Source organism: Octodon degus, unplaced genomic scaffold, assembly GCF_000260255.1.
Source record: "Octodon degus isolate 3935 unplaced genomic scaffold, OctDeg1.0 scaffold00316, whole genome shotgun sequence".
NCBI lineage: Eukaryota > Metazoa > Chordata > Mammalia > Rodentia > Octodontidae > Octodon > Octodon degus.
In genome coordinates, this window is record NW_004524892.1 from 815,907 (window position 1) to 821,568 (window position 5,662).

A 5,662-nucleotide genomic window follows, 5' to 3' on the forward strand; every position below is an offset into this window, starting at 1 on the left:
ATTAATTCTAGTAGCTTCTTGGTGGAGTTTTTTGGGTCTTCTAAGTAAAGTATCATGTCATCCGCAAATAAAGATAATTTAACTTCTTCTTTGCCCGTATCCCTTTTTTTTTGTTAAGTTCTATCATTTAAATATTATAGTTGTGTAAACTCAGCAAAATATTCCAAAAGAGTTCAGAGGTAGATAATGTATTGGGTCTCCTCTTTCACTGGTAATGTCAGAAATTGTTGACCTGAATTCCCTACACCTCAGCATAAAACCATGCTTTTACTTCTTATACTTCATTTTTATACTTTTCTGTTGGATGGTTTAGACCAAGTAAAATCAGGACTGATGCAAGAAGAGTCGTAGCTTTTGGGCCTCACAAGGTCGGTGAAATCCCCTCAGGATTTAGCCTGAAATCCTGTACCTCAGATTATAGAACCTTTGTCTGTGTCAGCCATGTGGATGAGTCACAGCTATTGCTTAGCCCATGTGCTCTCTGTGAAAGCCTGAGAGAAAGTATTATCTCCATGTGTCTCTCCTTTGGCAAAATGTATATCATGGATAACTTTTTTCTTTGGCCCTATAATCTCCTTGGTCAGAAAATTTGGGACACTACCAAGTTACATGACGTTACATTACAAGTTCTCATATGTCCTGAGTCTTAAGTAACCTTGGAAGGCTAGGGCTAAAATGTTGGCTTTCCTTGTGGCCCTCCTTGTTCTCTAATTTTGGACCGCACACCTAGGTTGTTAACCATCCTGAATACAAGCTTATTGTTATTAACATACAACCTAGGCTGTTCAGCTTAACCTCACTATCTGTCTGAATATCAAACATCTTAGGCATAACATGGAACAGGTACTTTTCATCCAGTAATGATATGCTGAACTTTAATTCCCTAGAATATTATGAAAAAATCATTTACATATTAGAATATATTTTTAAAAATAAGCATAAAGAATTATATACTTCTTATGTTTACACATAAGTTCAAAAATCTCAACATATACAACCTTGAAGCAGGACAGTCCCACAATATGCCTTTTCCTATCTCTTGCCTTCATTCACCACCCCCTTCTTTTTGAAGAATCATCTACCCGAGAGAGAGCGCAGCAACAACGGGAATGTCATGACAAACAGCCTGTATTCAAAGGACCAGAATGACTGGCACTCCAAGCATGAAACTACTATTATGGATTACCAACTTCAGTGCAGTTGCTTAGTTCAAAGTTATCAGTATATATAGTTAGTCAGGGTGAGAATCTTTCCAATTAACTGCTAGATTAAAAAAATATTCTGTAGATTATCAGGATCCTTTCCTTGCCCATCTTCTACACATAACTGTATGGCTTGACATTGCCATGTTTCCTAGCTCTTCTCCTTTCGCTCTCTTGATTAGTAAGTCTTTGAGTTCCTGTTGTCCTTTTACTTTTATTATACTTTTCTATTTGTATATCTTTTTGCGTACTTATACTAGGGAAACTATACGATATTTACACATGTGAGCCATCTCCCTGGCCCCTACCCTGCTGATTTTATCACAGCAGCTTTGCAGTGATATAGATTTTCGAATATTGAACCATTCTTGCATTCCTGGGATGCATCCTACCTGGTCACAGTGTGTGATCTTCTTGTTCATTTGCTGTATTCTATTTGCTAGGATTTTCTTGAGGATTTTGGCATCTATGTTCATGAGGGAGATAAGCCTGCAGTTCTCTTTCTTAGTTGCTTCTTTCCCTGTTTTTTTTTTTCCTTTAGGATGCATGAATATTTTCTTACCCAGTGTACTAAAATACTTTCCACTTTCTGGTTTCAAGGTTTGAAGAGTGAGGAGCATTGAGGGTTGGCACACCATGGCGGGGTGACCCTCGTCCCCAGGATGACTGGGGATGCAGTGAACGCCAATGCTCATTGGCTGCTGGAAGAGGCTTGCTGTGCAGCCAGAAGTGTGGGTACCTTGGGGTCCAGGCCTCCCTGAAGGAGGCAGGCCGCCCCAAGCACCAAGACCAAGAGCACCAGGACCCACTGCTAAGGCTAAGGTGTGAACACAAACTACACTCACATGTACACAGGCTAAGTCACTGGTGCCAGGCAACATGCAAACTATATGCCTCGCTTTCCTGTGGGCATCTACAGAACAAAGCAAATCATGGTAAGTGTTTTGGGGTGGTACAAGGAACGTACATGGGACATGGTCCACTTAGCACAGCTGTAGGAGTCAACAGTCTATGGAAGGAATAGGAGCAGTGCACAGGCCTCAGGGGTCCTTGGAACCTCGGGGGCCTGTGCTGGCTCCACCCACGGACCCGCATCAGCTCCCGGGACAAGACCAGCACTAGCAGAACTAGCGATACTTCCATCCCTGCTGGGTTGCATCAGAGGACGGGAACCAGTGCATCTGAGCATGCAAGGTGGCAGCTGCAGTGGCAGCTGGTTAAGTGAAGGCACTGTATAAGATGGTGGGCATCACCTCTGCACTGTACAGAGGGTAAGGAGTCCAGGCCTCTGGGGATGCAGGGATCACAGCAGCACCCAACAGGTCATAGGGGTCCCATGTGATGAAATGTGCTCCCAGGGCCGGGTGAATGCTGCTAGGATTTGGTGTTTCAGCTTGCTCTTGGCCATCTTGGTGTTGGCCTTGGCCAATTCGAGCCTCAGGGTCTGGGGGTTCTCAGGATCAAAGCAAATGCCCTTCAGCACATTCTTGGCCACTTCTGCACCTGCCCGGCTGTCAAAGATCACAAAACCAACAGGCTGTCTGGAGGTGAGCTTGATCAGGGATCCCTCGTATCCCTTGAGCAGCTGAAAGAGCAGGTAGAGCTCTCTGGGTTTGATGTCCACAGGAAGACCACTGACAAACAGCGTTAGCACCTCGTACTCTGGGCAGTTACCCACAGGGCTCACACCGGTGCCCGAGTCGGGTTTGTCATCAGGCTTCAGGCTGCTCATGGTGTGGGGTGCGGGGTGCTCATATGGAGCGCGGCCCATGCGGAGGGCTCGGACTTGGGCCACCTTTTCACCGCGCCCGGCTGGGGCGCCCGTGGTGGCGGACGGCTGGGCAGGGCGGGCGCCGGAACCAGGCGCAGCTGGGCCCCTCTGTCCAGCCCCCCCCCCGTGCCCTGGGGCCACGCGGCCAATCCCCGCCACCCCCCACGCTTGCCTGCCTGGGCCGCAGCTCTGGGACGACTTTTTAAACTTTGATGAAGTCCATGGGCCAACTTTCTTAAAAGGGCTGCGTGCCGCGAGCCGATGGCCAGAGAAGGGGGCTACACCTGGGCCGCCGTCACCCCCAACCTGGAGGCACCAAATGACTTAGAAACCGCTCCCCTACCAGCTGGCCCTCATTCGTGGCTGGAGGAGCCCACTTCCCGCCTAGTACTGGGCACATCTCCTTTCCCTGGTTGTGGTATCAGTATAATACTTGCCTCCAGGAATGATTTTGGGAGGATTGCTTCCTTTTCAATTTCCTAGAAGAGTTTGAGGAGTATAGGGACTACATCTTCTGTAAATTTCTTATAGAATACAGCTGTGAATCCATCCAGACTTGGATTTCTCTTTGTTGGTAGGTTTTTACTTACATCTTGTATTTCATTGGCTGTCATTGGGCTACTGAGCGTGGTTATATCTTGTTGATTCAGTTGTGGTAATTTGTACATTTCTAGGAATCTGTCCATTTCTTCTGAGTCTTCTATTCTGTGAGAGTAAGATTCTCAAAATAGCTATTGATAATCTTCTGAATTTCCACTGGGACTGTGGTAATTACACACTTTTCACTCCTTATTGCTTGTATTTGAATTTTTTCTTTCCTCTTTTTGATGAGGTTAACTAGGGGCTTATCTATTTTATTTAATCTTTCAAAGAACCAGCTTTTTCCTTTTGTAATTCTTTGAATTGTTTTCTTCGTCTCAATTGAATTAATTTCTGCTCTAATCTTTATGATTTCTTCCCTTCTATGGACTCTGGGTTTGGTTTGGCTCTTCCTTTTCTAGTTGTTGAAGGTGCAGCATTAGGGTATTTATTTGTTCCCATTCTGTTTTCCTAATGTGTGAGTTCACACCTATAAATTTTCCTCTGAGAACTGTTTTCATCGTATCCCATAAATTATAAGTTGTACTTGAATTTTCATTGAATTTTAGATATTGTTCAATTTCTTGTTTAATTTCATCTGTGACCCATTGGTTGCTGCATAGGGAGTAATTTAATTTCCATGTATTTAAAGGTTTTTTTTCGTTTCTTTTATCATTTATTTCAAGTTTCATTGCATTGTGGTCAAATAATGTGCATGGGAAAATTTCTGTTTTCTTACATATACTAAAGCATGACCCATGGACCAGTATGTGGTCTATTTTAGAAAATGACCCATGTGCAGCTGAGAAAAATGTGTATTCAGCTGTGCTTGGGTGGAACACTGTATATGTCCACCAAGACCATTTGTTTCAAACTCTGATTCAGTTCTGTTATTTCTTTGTTAAGTTTTTGTCTGGTTGACCTATCTTTTGGGAATAAGGGGGTGTTAAAGTCTCTTGTTAAGTTTGTGGTATTGGATATTAGATTTTTCATGTTCATTAGGGTTTGCTTTATATAGTTGAGTTCTCCCATGTTTGGTGCATACATATTTAAGAGTGTCACTTCTTCCTCTTGAATTTTTCCCCTAAGCAGTGTATAGTGGCCTTCTGTATTTCACTTGATCATTGTTGGTTTGAAGTTGAGACTGTCTGAGAATAGGATTGCTACCCCTGATTTTTTGTGAGGTGCTGGGGCATGGAGTATTTTGTTCCATCCTTTGACTTTCAGCCTATGAATGCTTTTATGATTTAAATGTTTTTCTTGTCTAGAGTATAATGTTGCATTTTGTTTCCTAATCCACTGTGCCAGTCTATTTCTCTTAATTGGTGAATTGAGACCATTTACATTGATGGTTAGAATTGAGATATATTGGCTTATGATAGACATGTTATTTACCTGTTGTCATTTACTCCTTTTTCTCCTGTTTTTAATTGCTTGCCTTATTTAGTTGGTTGCTTCGTATCTCATTCAAGGAGTTCTGATCATTTTGGTCACTCTCTAGAACATCTCTCAGTAGCATATGTAGGGTTGGCTTTGTCATCATGAAATTCTTTAGCTGTTCTTTTCATGGAAGTATTTCACTTCTCCTTCACACTTGAAAGAGAGTTTGCAGGGTATAGTAGTCTTGGCTGTAATTTGTTTTCATAGAGGACTTGTTCTCTGCTCCATGCTCTTCTTTCCTTCATGGTTTGTGAAGAGAAGTTGGCTGTAATTCTGATGGGTTTTCCTTTTAATGTGATCTCCTTCATTTCTCTAGCAGCATTCAGTATATTACTCTTGTGCTGAATTTCTGGGATCTTGACTATTATATGTCTCAGTGTGTTTTTCATTGGGTTGAGGTTACTTGCAATTCTGTATGCTTCAGTTACCTGAAGAGCAGATTGTTTCCTCATATTTGGAAATTTTCTGCTATTACTTCTGCCCATATTTTTTAATGTCATTTATATTGACTCCTTTCTCATTGATGCCTGTTAGTCTCACATTGTTCATTTTTGCATCATCTTGTAGGTAATGGATTATTCTTTCCTGCATCCTCGTTGTTTTTAAGAGATCCTTTCTTACCTTTTCACTAGCTGCACCAGCATCTTCAAGATCTGAAACTCTGTCTTCA

General features: G+C 42.5%; 2 pseudogenes; one reads left to right on the forward strand and one right to left on the reverse strand.

Moving 5' to 3' along the window:
• Nucleotides 1-2,320: 2,320 nt before the first annotated feature.
• LOC101586636 lies at nucleotides 2,321-3,020 on the reverse strand (annotated as a pseudogene).
• A 214-nt stretch (nucleotides 3,021-3,234) lies between these two features.
• The window catches only part of LOC111814443, an 82,958-nt pseudogene continuing 80,530 nt past the window's right edge, over nucleotides 3,235-5,662 (forward strand).